General features: G+C 36.2%; 1 protein-coding gene across 1 annotated transcript in view; it reads left to right on the forward strand.

Moving 5' to 3' along the window:
* The first annotated feature begins 7518 nt into the window (after positions 1-7518).
* LOC123549777 (beta-hexosaminidase subunit beta-like) overlaps positions 7519-17019 on the forward strand; it is a 31798-nt gene continuing 22297 nt past the window's right edge. Inside the window, exon 1 of the mRNA XM_045338158.2 lies at positions 7519-7658. The gene's annotated coding sequence lies outside the window, so the exon portion shown is untranslated. The remainder of the gene's footprint in view (positions 7659-17019) is intronic.

A 17019-nucleotide genomic window follows, 5' to 3' on the forward strand; every position in this document is an offset into this window, starting at 1 on the left:
GGTAGATGTCATTAGAAGAAAATGTCAACGGAAGGAAAGCTCATCTTGAGCACGCTGTGCTATGATGCGCAAAAAAACAACTGCAGCTGGCCATCATAAGACATGAAAATGTCACTAAACCGGTGAGCAAAAACTGAGGAATTATTTATTTTCACCATAGATAAAAGATGACGAAGCACTGACATATTGTATGAGCCCAATGGCTCTCAATGTTTCACCTTCGTTTGAAATTCATCCGTGCTTGTATGTTGCCACACGTGGTTCTCCTGAGACTCGTGATTGGCAGAAATACAAATAAAGGTATCATATTGTAGCTTTGGAACATGCACTTTCCAACGACACTAAGACATATAACATGTTACATTTAACGGGTGAGCAGCAGTACACTAAATAAAGTGCCGAACATTGACATTTCTTATATAAAATTGTAGAAAATAGCGGGTTTTGACCTGCATTCGGGCCATATTCTACACATTTTCAAAAAATTTAAAAACTGAACAGTCTGGGCCTGAAATTGGCACATCTTACTTGAATTTTAAGGAAAACAGGCTGAAAGTCACACAATAGACTTGCATATTGACTACCTCTACCCGTAGTGAGTATAAACCATCATATCTGAATTCCTGAACTGTTTAATTTCTTATTCTGTAACATTTCTTGATGTCTTGCATTTTTAGTATCCAATAATCTAAAATGAGCCCCGTGACATATACATTTTAAGCTTATATTAGAAAGCTAACGCGCATACTAGTAAAATTATCAATTATGCAGACTACGGATAACAATGAAACCAAAATACATTGAAAAGTGTTAATTATCCGTATTTTACTTCTTCTTTCAATATAAAATACCTTTGGATGGTCATGCACTTCAAACCTGGATAAAAAATTGTACTTGAAGGGACAGACATAGACGAAATGGAGATTGTGGCAGTTAAAACATTAAATTACACGAAATACAAAAAATTGCTGCGGCTCAACTAATTTGAATTTACCCTGGTAACAAGGTAACCTACATCCTTAAGTCACAGTGGCGCCGATATTACTTAGGTTTGTAATATCGATTGCGGTTATCGCTTGTGTTTAGCCGTTAATCGATAAGTTCTGTGACAGACTGAGACATTCAACCAAGTCGAAATAGCGTTCTTAGGCCAGGAATATTAATTTTTGCTTTGTAAAGTTTCAAATGTTCTTCAAAATTGCGACCGTCATCCTACCCTAAAACTGAACTGATTCGGCAGCTAAGAACCTTAAACTGTATTTCATTAGCATAGTACACTGGTATTTTTTCATTGCAATAGAGCGTCAAACACTTTAGCCACAGTGACATGATATTATTAAGGCATGTTTTATCATGTGTGGTTCTCACTTGGGTAAAGCCATTTAGGGATGAAGTCTGTGACAGACAGAAACAATTCAACCATCGCTTAATTCATTTGAAAGACCATGTAAATTAACTTCTGCTCTATTATGTTTCGATTAATTGTTCAATTGCGATCGTCACCCTGGCTTAAACACGGGACTGATTCAGCAGAGAAGTATCTGGATATATTTTTCATTGCAGTGGGGCAACAAACACTATATTCGGAATGACCTGGTATTACTTTGGCTTGTAATATCGTGTGCCGTTCTCACTTGCATTAAGCCGTATAAGACAGAGAAGGACCTCAAACTGAGGTTGTACTATATAAGTATGAGCTCTGATAGACTGAAACAATTCCACAAGCGTCAAATATATTTCATAGGACATGTATACATATACAGACTTTGCTGTGTGAAATTTCAATATTTTGTCCAAATTGCGACCGTCATCCGGTTCTAACCAATGAAACGACTACGGCACACCTCGGGTTGTACATCGCAAGCTCAATCCGGGGGTCGTAGGTTTGAGCGCCACTGGGGTCAAGACTATGACTTCTCATATCACACCAGTACTGTTTTTTCTGGAAGTGGACTCGAGAGTGGTTCAAATAAGCTTTTAAAAAGCTTTCATCACAATCGAGCTAAACAAATTAGCATAAACTAAATACGCAGACTTGTTTTTGCCACAGTAATTCCGCTTTAACCACTGCACTGGTAAGTTAATTAGCGAAACACCTCAATTGATAGTACAACTGCAGTATATCGAGAAACAAGTCACGGTGACCCGATATTACTAAAGCTTGTCTGTGCAAAATCTAATAAACATGATCTATGCCGAACTATTTTGAACTTGTTTAATTACAAACTGTCAGTCAGTCGCAGAATGCATCCTTTTATAGTCCAACGCACTCAACTTGAAATTTTAATCTAGAAATAATAAGAACCGCACACTGTTACAATCCTTAGTAATATCTGTCCACGTTGTTCAAAAATGTGTCACTCTTTTGTAATGACAATATAATCCTAATGCTTCGCTGCCGAATTGGTTCAGAGGTTAGGGCAGAAAAACGGGGTCAGTTCGGAAAAAAAATTGAAAATTTGACATAGCAAAAGTAAATATGCATGGTCTATATACGTATATATAGCTTTTGACGTTGGTTGGATAGTTTCAGCCTGTCACAGTATCCAAACGGCTCAACGCACTCAATACTAAAATTTTACAGAAACGAACCCATGTACGAGCCTTATGGCCAGTTTTTCAACTATTAAGTAATGACTTAAGCTCTGACTTAAGCCGTGTCGGGTATATTTACAACAATTTAGTCAGCACGTGAATAACGGGGCTCGACAAAAGTTAAACCTTCGATTGGATTTTTCTACTATGAGCGGTGTCAGCAATGGCTTATCTTTCTATTGTTATTTTAAACCTGGGGCATAGGTGGTTTAAGAAAAGATGCAGGCGGAATATTTAGACATGGAATTAAATTTCCAGTATGAAGTTAAAGCAGAAATGTTGAGGAGGGAGGGAATGATACGGGACTGAGCAAACCCTTCCGTTACGTACGACGATTTGGACTTTTGGACAGATTTTTTCTCAGTGAAGCTAGTATTATATATGTTTTACTTTATATAGAAGAAAAACTTAAACCAACGGCGACGGCGACGCCGACGCCGACGCTGGGGCGAGTGCAAAAGCTCTATTTTTTATTCGAAAAGTCGAGCTAAAAATGTAACACGTTCAACTCTTCCATTTTAACTTTACTAAATTCGCTACGTTTGTACACGTTTCAAAATATACGTGCAAGCATAAATATATAAGTGCATGTAATTAATTATAAATACATGTAACTTACAAATAATTATGTAGGTGAACATATATATAAAAGTTAATGGATACGCACGTCTGTATATATACGTCTCCTTTCAATGACGTGTGGATTTTGAAATTCATGCATTTGCAAGTGTAATTTGAGTGCCTACAGTATACTATTGATTTAAATTTACAAATGCATTCCTAATTACAAGTGCATATTACACGTGTTTTGTATACGAAAGGTGGAACATTTAGGAATAATGAAAACAATAAGACAATGAGCAAACATAGGAATGCTTGTAGTCTTACCTTGAAATAAATTCACCTTTTTTCCCAGCAATTTTTTTTCATTCATTAGACGGGCGCTAGTGCCTTGTGTTTTAATGTGTCTTTGTATTTTCTATGAGAAGTAGTAAATCACCAAAGTAACACGTTTTATCTATGAAAACGTACAGCGAAACGGTCCGATGACTGTATCTACATCTTCATAGTGTGTGACCAAGGCTTAGCTAATACATCGCAAAAATACCCGCCGAGTATTAGTAAAAATCCGTTAGAAAACAAGGTTGAGCGATGGCTTAACTAATACTGGTTTGAGCCTTTCTTAGTGCTAGAGTTGAAAAACTGGCCATTAGTAATATCAGGCCAAGATGACTAAAGTGTTTGTCGCTCTATTGCAATGAAAAGTTGTGTATCAAGCTTGCGACTACCGCTGTCAAATCGTTTCCCCTGGCTGGGGCAGGGTGACGGGCACAATTTGAAATTTCGCATATATTGCAAAAACTCATATAATTGGTCGGTGATATGCATTTTCATTTACTTTCTTTAATTCTGTGTAAAAAAGGTTGTTTTTTTTACATTTGCAAGATTGGCTTCAATCTGCGTCGACCATCTTTAAAAAAAAATATTTTCTTTATTGACTTCTGACCTCATATACTTGATGTATTCATCGATTTGCCATTTCAGGTGATTTATCGCCTTTCAGTGAGAAGTTCAAAGTGAATGCAGCTTAACAATAAAACATATTCGTTTTGTATCTAACTTTTTAATTGTTTCGATTACATAGTTTGAGTCCTAACGATCATGGTTAAATATCATGCTTGTGCATGTAGTTTCCGCCCATTCAACTTGCGTTTACGAACGGATCGTTAAATTTTTTAATTGAAATAGTATCGATTTGAGTCTCGTGAAACTCGTGAAATTTAGCGACTGTAACAGAATTTTACACAACTGTTCTGTTGTTCTCTGCGGGTTAATAACCAAAATGAATACCTACATACCATACCTGCGCACGTGCACTGGTATCATACCATACCTGCGCCCGTGCACAAGTTTCATACTATACCTGAGCACGTGAAAAGAATGGTAGATGAGTTCAAACTGTAATGTTTATATAATGCCATGTTATTGTCCGTAAGTATTGACCTGACACTCAAGAATATTCCGTATATTTTCCGTAAATTAATTCTCGGTGTCTGAAGTTAAATAGCGAAATAAATATTTCGTATATACTTATCTGATCATAACTTATGGTCTATAAACGTTATGAAAAATTTTGAATAAAACATATTTAAAAGTAGCTTAGATAAAAAGACAAAGTATTTCTCACCAGCGTTTCCTGAAAATGAATACTAGATCTACAAGAGAAAACAATCAGATTTCGGGAAATATGTTACGCAGAAGATATTGTAAGAATAAAAGTAACATGGATAACAACATTACATTGAATTAAAAAAATGGTCTGAAGTGGTTTTGAACTCGTGGGATCGTGCGTGGCAGTCAGACAGCTACCACTATGACTATGCCACCGTGCCATTTTTTATTTATATTGGTTATTTTAGGATACAAATATTTCGTAAAATAATGGAACCCCCTGAAAAAACTGGCGAAGATTAATGAGTGCCAGGTCAATACTTACGGACAGTAGACAATACCTGCGTCAAGTAGGATTTACAAATGTATACTTATTTTTTTAAATATTGTAGGCCTATAATTTGACCTTTGAATTACGATCGTCATGTTTTCATCTACAAGATACATTCACGGCTCAGTAGTTAACAGGGAGGAGTAGAAGAAGACAATTATCATAATAATTATTAATATTGTAAGATGATGATGATGATGATGATGATAATGACCATGACGAACCAAAAATGCAGAGCCCGAAACTAAGTTTATTATGAAAAATGATTTATAAACATGCAACCGAAGAGTGAAGTTGTGCATTAAAAGATAACAATGAAACAAATTGCGGACATTTCATTCAGTTAAACAGATAAACAGACGATACCATTTTCGGATACATAATTGTTAAATATCAGTTCATGAGAACGTGAACTACAGAAAGTGAAATATTGATGTTACAGAGACCATATTGGTGCGTTGTTTATTTTTCTGTAAAACGAAACAAAAAGAAAAAAATCTCACAACAAATAATCGGCTAACAAAAATGCATTTACATACGGGAATTGGCAGAACTTTCATAAACTATTTTTAATATCATTTTACGTATTTCAATTTACCTGCTGAAGTTAAAGTAATTCCCACAATCAGTGTTTTTTTTTCTGACTGGGAGAAGGAAAGACTTATAAATAAATTAATGAAAAAAACTAACAAATTAAAGTGACGTTGTGTAAGTCAGTTACTTACCTCTTAGATCGGTGTTCATGAATTGAAAATACCCGCGCTCGTGCGGTAACACCTCGAGCGCTATGCGCTCTCGGTGTCACGATTCGCACGAGCGCGGGTATTTTTAATTCATGAACACCTCCTACTCGGTTAGTAACCTACACATATATTAATAAACGTTAACGATACGGCAGATTTGTTGTTGTCTGGTGCATTTAAGAAAACACATTATAAAATGGTCATGTATATGAACTCCCCCGCAGCATCGCATTCAGAATTACAGAACACATTTGTTCCGCACAGAGGACCAAAATACTTCTCTACTTCAGGTTTTCACACACTCGGACATCACAACTCAAAACAGCAAAATTTCAACACGAATCTTTAGACCGCATCGGTAGCCAAGTGGTAGAGTGTCCGCTTCGAGTCCGGGGTCGTGGGTTCAATCCCTGGCCGCGTCATACCGAAGCACAAAGAGGATAGTACCAGGACTGGCCAGCCGGTGTCAGTATAATGTGACTGGGCGGGGTATCATGTCACGTGTCTACGGCGTGATATTCGAGTGAGGCAGCACTATAAAGTTGGTTGTTGTGCTCTCTGCTACAGGTAGACACGGTAGTGTATTGACGAAACATTGTTGAACAGACACTAATCCCGAACATACACAGTCAAAGAATTCCTTAACAAATCTAATTATGGACATCACTATTAATCTGATTAAGTGATTTGATTTGATTTGATTGCTCACTGGTTTTAACAAATGAGCCGTGCCATGAGAAAACCAACATAGTGGGTGTGCGACCAGCATAGATCCAGACCAGCCTGCGCATCCGCGCAGTCTGGTCAGGCTCCATGCTGTTCGCTTTTAAAGCCTATTGGAATTGGAGAAACTGTTAGCGAACAGCATGGAGCCTGACCAGACTGCGCGGATGCGCAGGCTGGTCTGGATCCATGCTGGTCGCATACCCACTATGTTGGTTTTCTCATGGCATGGCTCAAATATTATATTGAAGAACATCAAAATTTCAATAAGATTAAATCGTGCAAACGGATCATTTCATTTATATGTACGATCACTGCCCATATTTCAAAAGTCACATAAAATCACATGAATAAGTTTAATTACAAAACTATAATGATATAGGTGTGAAAGTGATTTTTTTTGCTGATATGTGGTTAAAAATTAATATCAAGATTTATTTTACAGACTGGGAGAGATAAAAGAATGTGTTGAGATTTTGACAGTTTTGTGACTTTTCAAAATTTGGTTGATGACGTAGAATGAATAAAATGATATCATATTATCATTCGATTTTAATGAAATTTTCGCATAATCATTAATGTTTGTAATCATGTTTTTCTTCAAATGTGAGAAATTTAAAAAATATGAAAGGTATTGATTGATAAAGAGAGATATATCTTTTATTCCCCCATAAGATTAGAAGCATGCAAGTCACATCATAATAAAGAAATTATATGAACATATAATACATAGAGAAACATCTATTGAACACAAAAAGTGAGAAATGATAAAGTGTAAAAGCACTTTACATGGAGATAAATGGCAATTTATACCAAAGAAGTATAAAATACATTTATTTTTATAGCTCTTTGTTTATACTGATGAATGCTAATGCTCAAGAGCTAGTCCATGATATTATTTTAAATAAACATAAACAACAATAATAGTGTAAAACATAATATAGGTCGACCACCATTTTTTTATGCATGACAGTTGATTCGCCAAAAGATAGGATAGGAATACACGTAATACATAATAAAGTGGCAAAGTTATTAATGTAAACGAATGCATCGACCAAAGGATTATGGCGTTGGCTTAACAAACTCGAGGCCTGGTAAGTTCACATTTTTTCAATCGTTTGTTTTAATAAACATTGCTTTAGAAAATGCTTAACTTGGATTCCGATACATCATCTGACTCAGAGACTGGCACAGCTGAAGGGTCGTCAATAGACACAGCAAATGAATTTGAAATTTTGTGACATAAATTAAATTTGAATAAAAGTAGCAAAACTTAATAATATAGAAACAATGAAAAAAGTCAAACATTATTATTAAAATATAAAATGATTTTTAAAAAGAGTCTTCAAAGATTCTTGACTAATAATAAAATAATAAAAAAATGTATACTGGAGAAAAAATACGGTCGTAATTTGGGCTTGAACTCGCACCTCAAGGTTTGTAATCATTGCGCTCTACATATTGCGCTAGCGATATAATCAAGTTTTTCAGCCAAGTATGGGCCGAATATCGATATAACCCAGTCACTATACATGTATTATCTATCTATATTTGTTTTCTTTCAGTAAGAAAATGTGTGCTTAATATTTTGACTAATTATTCATAAATACATTAATCAAGAATCAACTTTCATTATTGTAAGTTTCGTTAAACTTCAAAATTATGAACTATTTTTCCTAAGCGCATCTAATCTAAGACTTTAAAAATTATGAACCTATACCCTGTAGCATTTTGAGTATTTGCATCTAATTTCTGAGAATTATATTGCATGTATATGCATAATAAAAAATTGAAACGAAATGAGTATATAGACTGTATCTTTAAGCACTAGTCAAAATTACATACCATTTTTGAAAGTTTTGCTGTGTGAAATAGCATTTATAGCGGCGTGGCAGTGGCCGTCTTGGATGTGAGAGGTCTCGGGTCCAATTCCCGGTCAGGGCTGAATTATTTTAAGTCTGTTACACTCTATCAATAGTATTTTGCTTAGAAACAATAGACATGAATGTCATTTCAGGTAGCAAAGCTAATATTACTAGCATTAGAAATTTTACGCGGACCCATTGAGTCACTAGTAACAAAGGATTTATTAATATCGATCAGTGAACATGGCCAATATGAAACAAATTTTAAAATTATTAAGCGGCGCCATGAGAAAACCAACATAGTGCATTTGCGACCATCATGGATCCAGACCAGCCTGCTGTTCGTTTTCAAAGCCTATTGCAATTAGAAAATCCGTAAGCGAACAGCATGGATCCTGACCAGAATGCGCGGTCGCAAATGCACTATGTTGGTTTTCTCATGGCGGGACTCAAATCATTATCATCCACTTGAAATGCTGTATTGATGAAATAAGCACATTATCTACATGTTTGCTCAACAAGTAAAAACGTTAATAGTATTTAAGGCAAAGGGACATTGGTTAAAGAAATAAACGGACAGTCACAATGTATTTACAGGGCGCATTCGGCATACAAACCCGTGTAACTGACTTGATCACTGAGTTCACCTGAGTGACACGAGCAACAATTGTAGTCCGAACGCTTTATCGTGTAACTGAAATGATGGAGAACATTACCTATATGCTGACAGTTCAAAAGCTTCTGAGCTGTAACAATAATAAAGAATGTTGCTACTTTTGACACATAATGACTTCATTTTCCAAAATAAACAGCTGATCAGACGAGACAGTAGTGGTCTACATGTATACGTTTGGTCTACATGTATGTTTTCATGTACATGCGGTATAGTGCTGTTAGTTGATTGCATTGTCGTTGTGTGTATATTAAATAATGTTTTCAATGACAATGAAATAAATGATTTTAGTGAAGAACCTAATATAGATATATGTTTGATGACCATAATGAGGACAGACAGTCTGGTATCGTTGTTAGAGATTAAACTGGTACTACTTCAGTCAGAGTGCAAAATCAGCCTGGGTTATTATCAATCGACTTTTCAGATTCTGGGATCAAGTAATACTTGGAAAAAATGTTCAGCCTATAATGTTTAATAGACTAGAAATTTCTGTTATAATGTTAATTTATACTTTAATTCATTTCTGAAACACGGTGAGAGAATCCACTTTCCACACTTTAGCTGAATGCCAGGGACAGTTGCTGATACATTTACCATTTTCAACTACTTTGGTATATCTTGACAGGTGATCGAATCCGCAACCTTTAGCCAGGGATGTTGATCTATCACTTAGCCATGTCCATTAAAGAAATACGTTACGAAAATGAATAAGCTCAACTCTGCTGTCTCTATACCCCCATGCTAATGAATTTCTTTTTTTGAATGAAAATGTTTTTGTCTAAAAAGACATAACTGAATTCACCATGCTCACAAAAAAACACATAAGAAACAGTAAGCTTTGTTACACCTCAAAATGGTAGCAACGCGTTTTGGTAGTCACTACCAAAATTCGGCCGAGTTTTGGTAGCGACAAGATACGTTGCAATGGTACATATGATGTGTTAAGGATTTTGGAATGGAACGTGTTTTTGGTAGTTTTTTCTACACCGGGGGCTGAGCTCATTTTTTGCATTACGCATAAAAGAGAGAGATAAAAGGAGTGAATGCCTCATAAAAATGGTCGGAGAGGGTGTTCGGAATTTATCTCCCGATATATAGTTTTCGTATAAAACAACCAATATGTAGATTCCTGAGAGTGTGATAGGGGCCTCAAACGTCTTTCCCTACGCAATAACTTTGTATTGTTTTGTTGTTTTAATGTGTGAAACGGAGTATATATGTGAGGAAGGCACGTGGGTCCTCCTCCAAAATGTTTTTTAAAACATCCCACATAAACATAAATGGTGAATTCTGTGCGTGTTAAGGGGTCTCAGATAAATATTTCCGGCAAAAAAAGATTTTTTCTCTTTAAAAGTGAAACACAACGTAAAAAAATGGTAAAATGTGGGCCTGGGCTTACTTGACTAATTTTCCAAAAACTGAATTCTCCGTCGTTAGATTTTTATTTTTATTTTGGTGTATACATGCGAGTGGTATTTTGGGGTCCTCCTCGGGCAACACATGGAAATGGTGGGTTCTGTGTGTTTAGATGGGTAAGAAATATATAATTTACTCAGAAATGAAGCTTGCTCCGCAATGAAGTATACAATGTCATGTATCTTATTATTTATGTACATACATGCGAATGATTGTCTCTTTATATTTATCGCAGATTTTAGCTCTCTTCTTCATTTGTATACGACGCATTGTGAGAACACCTGCGGGGGGCGGGCGGCTCCAAAAGTTGTTCGCTATCTAACTTGAGCATTTTTATCCAATGTTCTATAGACTAGTCAGAATGTTAACATCTGAGGTAGTTCTAGAGTTTCGCCCTTTTAATTGCTCAAAATTGCAGGTATTGGCAGCGTCAACTCTTAAAACTTAAGCAATCTTATCCAATATCCACCAAACTTGGTCAGTATGCTGATTTGCATTATATCTAGGTCAAGATCTATAACCAGTCAGATCATCTCAGTAGCTCTGGGGGTATGTCCCTCGAATAACTCAGAATTGTGAATGTTGACAGTTTCCGCCCTCGTACATGAGCAGTTTTTGTCCGAAGTTCACCAAACTTTCTTTTATTGTTCACCAAACTTGGTCAGAATATTTATGGGCATAATATCTCGCGCAAGTTTGATAACCAGCAGCAAAAACTAAATGCTTTCCTTTAGCTTTGCATAGATCTACCCTACAATTGTTTAAATGTTTTGTAATCAAAATAATGTGTTGTGAAAATGATTAATTTCCATAGAATAAAATATATTAATCACATGATCAGCATTTGATTGTGTTTTGCATACATTTTAATTCTTAAACTTGACAGTGCATACCCTACAATTGTTTAAATGTTTTGTAATCAAAGTAACGTATATTTTGCTTGTGTTGTGAAATTGTTTAATTTCATAAAATTTAATCAATGGTTATGACGACCAGTATGATGATGATAATGGTAGTGATGATAATGATGATAATGAAACTCATAATAATGAAAAATTATGATTGTGGTGATGATATTGAGGATGAAAATAATGATGACGACAGTTTATCTTACTGCGAAGTAAGCTTCGTATAAGATCCCTCAAAACTACATGAAAAGATATATATCGTATTTCTGATTTTCGTTTAGATATGTTTAAGACCCGTTATGCACGCTCAGAATTCAACATTTTGGGATTGTTATTTCCCCTTTTACCTCTCCCATTCGTGTGTATCATTAAAATGAGTCCAGCCCCTGATGTAGACGAAACTACCAAAATGCGTTCCATTACCGCGCCTCAAAACGGTACCAACGCATTTTGGTAGAAACTACCAAAATGCGGCCGAGTTTTGGTAGTCACTACCAAATTGCGTTAGACTGAACAAAGACTAGTGTATTTGACCATCTTGGTTCCTTTATCACATTTTTTTTATTTCTAAAATTAACCAAAAAGAATCCTCCGAACGGTGATTCTTTGCGGGACTTCCTCTACTATGCCTTCGGAAAGGTAGATGCTGGGTCTGAGAATTCCTGTTAAGTTAATCATTTCTCAAAAATGCTCTACTTTATTTAAAACAAATCGTATTTGATGGATTCTCCTCCAGACAAAAATCCAGTTAAAGACGATTTCGGGAGTTTCGTGCTTTTTTTCATATAGACAAAGAAGGAAAATTGCAAACTGTTTCATAGATTTTTTTTAAACTTGGTATGATTATAGAAAATCACATCAGGAAGAAATTTATGAGAGAAAAATCGGGGGTCACCGTCCTACTTTTTGAGTTATCTGCCCTTGAATCTGAGATTTTTGCTATTTTATGTCATTTTCAAGGGCAGATAACTCAAAATCAAGCATACTGATACTTCATACAATTTCATATTCTTGTTTGTTATCTCAATTTCAGACATTCTGCAAAGTTTTAAATAATTCTTTCAAATAGAATTATTGCTATACTTCAATGAGTAAGAATATTGCTTTTTCCTTGAAAAAGGGAGATAATTTGAAAAAAAATCTATTTGTTCGCGTAAGAGACTATTGAAAGATATCTATCTGATGAAAGTTCTGTAAAGTTGGTACAATGACACTGAATAAAGTAAGAACCATTTATTTCAAATGACAATTGGTATGACTAGACGCAAATTTAAGTTATCTGCCCTTGAAAATGACCTAAAATAGTGAAAATCTCAGTTTCAAGGGCAGATAACTCAAAAAGTAGAACGGTGACCCCCGATTTTTTTCTCATAAATTTCTTCCTGATGTGATTTTCTATAATCATGCCAAGTTTAAGAAAATTCTATGGAACAGTTTGTAATTTTCCTTCTTTGTCTATATGAAAAAAAAACAACACGAAACTCCCGAAATCGTCTTTAAAACACATACTAGTAAAATAGTGGTTGATAAAGTTTCATCAAGATCGGACTTAGTTTTTTGTGTCCACTTAACCAAGCTTTGAACTAGACTTTTAGAGACGTAAATTCTGACAAAGATTTAGTAAGATCGGTTTAAATGTGAACCAAACCAATTGATCTTTCTGCGAAAACGTTTGAAATGACGTTTGGTCCAACTAAAGGCGGGAATATATGTTACGACAACGCACATCACCGTCATTTGGGAAAATCAGAAAATCGTCGTATGACGTAACATATATTCTCGCCTTTTTGTCAGACTGACGGGCATGTACCCTTGGCAATGCACACTTTCAACGTCATTTCAAACGTTTCTAGAAAAGTCAATTGTTAACGACGGACAAACAAATCCAACAATCCCCACAGCTCCACATGTGCTCTTTGTGCTCAGATGAGCTAAGAATTATTTCCTTTTCAAGAACCACTGGTAATTGTGCGATTGTGAAATTTATTCACGTCTAGGTTATCAGCGTATATCTCTGGTTACCAGGGCAACGAAAGGAAAACTTTTGAAGATTATATTGTTTCCAAAAATTTCAACACAACATTAGTTTTGAGCACTTGAACAAGAGGACTCAGTTGACTGATATAGGGTCATCATGGACGTCTTTCTTTCATTGATTGTGTTTTATGCACTAGTCATTTGTAACCAAGAAAATGTAGATGTGAACACTCCAAGGGGAGTAATAATTTATTTTCAACTTTCAATTTTGGCTCAACTTAAAATATTACCTTAAATTTGACCAATTTGCCTGCCTACTTTTCCCGTATTTTTTAAAAATGACAGTAATATACTACGGCCTAATCTTAATCATCATCATAATCAACAACATCATCACAGCCACGATCATCATCACCACAATCACAACCACCACCACCACCACCACCATCATCATCCCCACAACCATCATCATCATAATTATCATCATCATCATCATTCCCGTATTTTTTCAAAATGACAGTAATATGCTACGCCGTAATCTTAATCATTATCATAATCAACAACATCATCACAACCACCACCATCATCTCCACAATCACAACCATCACCATCATCATCATCCCCACCACCATCATCATTACCAACGCCAGCATCATCATAATTATCATCATCATCATCATCAACGTCATCACCATCGTTTTTGTTGAAATATTAGAACTCTGTTGTTTAGCTTTATAATAAATGGTTAAGTTAATCCTCTTTATGTGGCAAAAAGGCACAGTTGCGCCCCATATCAGCAATTTCTGCTTTATGCGTTGAGCGTCGCCGCATAAACGTTTATGCGTTGAAGATCACCGCATAAACGAAAAAAAACACGTTTATGCGGCGATGCTGTTATGCGGCGTTACATAGCATATCAAAGCGAAATATAGAAGGAGTACGCAATTTTTTATTTCTGTGATGCTGTCTCTCAGCTAATCGTAGCAAAGTTAAAGTATCCGGCTGAGAATTTGTATTCTCTGGCTGAGGATCGGTACACATTATCTGAGGATCAAGAGAATCTGTACGCTCTGACGCTAAACTTTCAATATTCTCTAGCGAAGGATCTGTTCTCTCTGGCACTGAATCAGTATTCTCTAGCGAAGGATCTGCACTCTCTAGCGCTAAATTTTCCATATTCTCTGGCGAAGGATCTGCACTCTTTGGAGCTAAACTTTCAGTATTCTCTGGCAAAGGATCTGCACTCTCTGGTGCTAAACTTTCAGTATTCTCTGGCGAAGGATCTGTTCTCTCTGGCACTGAATCAGTATTCTCTAGCGAAGGATCTGCACTCTCTAGCGCTAAATTTTCAGTATTCTCTGGCGAAGGATCTGCACTCTTTGGAGCTAAACTTTCAGTATTCTCTGGCAAAGGATCTGCACTCTCTGGTGCTAAACTTTCAGTATTCTCTGGCGAAGGATCTGTTCTCTCTGGCACTGAATCAGTATTCTCTGGCGAAGGATCTGCACTCTCTAGCGCTAAATTTTCAGTATTCTCTGGCGAAGGATCTGCACTCTCTGGTGCTAAACTTTCAGTATTCTCTGGCGAAGGATCTGCTCTCTCTGGCACTGAATCAGTATTCTCTGGCGAAGGATTTGCACTCTTTGGAGCTAAACTTTCAGTATTCTCTGGCGAAGGATCTGATTACATGTAAATTTATAAGCGGACGCCAACTTGGACGCTGGTACCGACGCCATCTCTCAGGAGGTCCTAATGTGAAATATGGTTCTCGTTCCAAATCGCATAAAGTATTTATCCTGAATATTCAGTTATTATAATAAGGCTCATGTTTCCAAGATACCATCATTTAGTCGAGTAATGGACAGACGCTTAGCTTATGTGCAACTGAACCTCAACTTTAAAACAGATGTAACAATTCAGGAGTTTACATTTGTGCATTCAGTCCATCGGTAGTCCTACTCCCCGGGGTGTACGTAAAGTTTTTTCCTGCATCAGGTGAAAATACGAGAAAGTTATGCCCGGTATACAAAAAAAAAAAAAAAAAAAAAACAAGTGCTTGATATTTACTCGACCAACCTCAATAACTCTTGGTGAATAAATTAATCGGTAACCCTTGTAATTAAATTCACTACGGGATTGGATTATTTTATTGCATTTTACTTCACTATATTAAACAACATTGAAAACTTCTAAAGAATTTTGGTAGATAAATGTTGCATGTCTACCTTGCATATGCTTTTAAAGGTATTATACAAACCGTCTTATGTGACCATTTCTCGTGAATCGCTAGAATTTTAACCTCAAACAGTCTATACTTACTTATGTGCGTTTGTGAAACCTGTCCCAGGGTCGGATCATGCGTCCGACGCATCAAATAATTGTGGTAAACAGTTGTGCCAAGTTCCTTCAATATCTCTCGATATTCCAATGGTCCTGCTTGACTGAATGAAAGGTCACGGTCGGATGAGCGATTAAGTTCCATCATGACACTCTTTGAAATAATATTGTCGATTTGTCACAAAATATCTTTTTTTTTTCTTTTTTTTTTTGCAAATCATGAGATTTTTATTAATACCGTTTTTCGTTGGATGCGTACATATCCGACGCATTTTGGTACTACAATTCTGTAAACTACCAAATTTCGTTGAGTGTAACGCGTTTTGGTAGTGACTACCAAAACTCGGCCGAATTTTGGTAGTGACTACCGAAACGCGTTGCTACCAATTTAAGGTGCAACAAAGCTTTTTTCAAACTTTGTACGTAGTACAGCCATGAAATGTGCTAAATGCTAGTTTGACTTTTAAAAGACCAAGTACCAGTTCTTGATGTTGTTCAATCGGGTCCAACACCATTTCCTACAATCTAATTGCCATATATGACTGACAGTCACTAACAAATGTTCACTCTCCCTGGCAAGCTTAGCAACCTAAGTGCACTTTCATAAGGAACTGACAACTCTACATTCGCATGAACTGAGGTAGACTGCAAATGGCCATTGAAGGAATTTCTTCGCAAACCGGATCAAACTCGTGACCTTTGGACTTGCAGTACAGTGCATCAACTACTTAGGTAACTAGACAACATACCATATGTGTCTGTGGAAAGGAAGTTTCTCGAAATATGCTTGACATGAATGTTGCTGTAAGAAGCAGATTTTTCAACCTTTGTCCTATTAAGCAGTATTTACAGATGTGGGAAGGTGGGGTGGGGTGGGGGGGGGGGGGGTGCATGAATGACAAAAGAGCATTTCAAAGTTACTCTGCATTTAGAAGAAAGTAAAAGGTTTTAAAAGAACAATGACAGCACGCTCCACTATTCGAAGGCAATTGTCAATATAAATGATTTTCGGTTCTAGAATTGAAATAATGATTCAAGGATTATTTGACTTGATTCTATGAACTGGCTTTAAAACTCTGAATAGTTTTCAAACCAGTACCGCCCTTAGTTTTGGTAAGAGCAACTTGACTACAATAAAGGGACATAACTTTGCCAAAATTAAAACAAATGTTATGGGACTTGATGTTTTTACCTTACTTAACAATCCTGAAGACTTGTGAGAAATTTCAACCCTATGCCCCCATTAGTTTTGCATGCAAACCCAACAATATCTATG

The sequence above is a fragment of the Mercenaria mercenaria genome, chromosome 6 (assembly GCF_021730395.1).
Source record: "Mercenaria mercenaria strain notata chromosome 6, MADL_Memer_1, whole genome shotgun sequence".
In the NCBI taxonomy this organism is placed as follows: domain Eukaryota; kingdom Metazoa; phylum Mollusca; class Bivalvia; order Venerida; family Veneridae; genus Mercenaria; species Mercenaria mercenaria.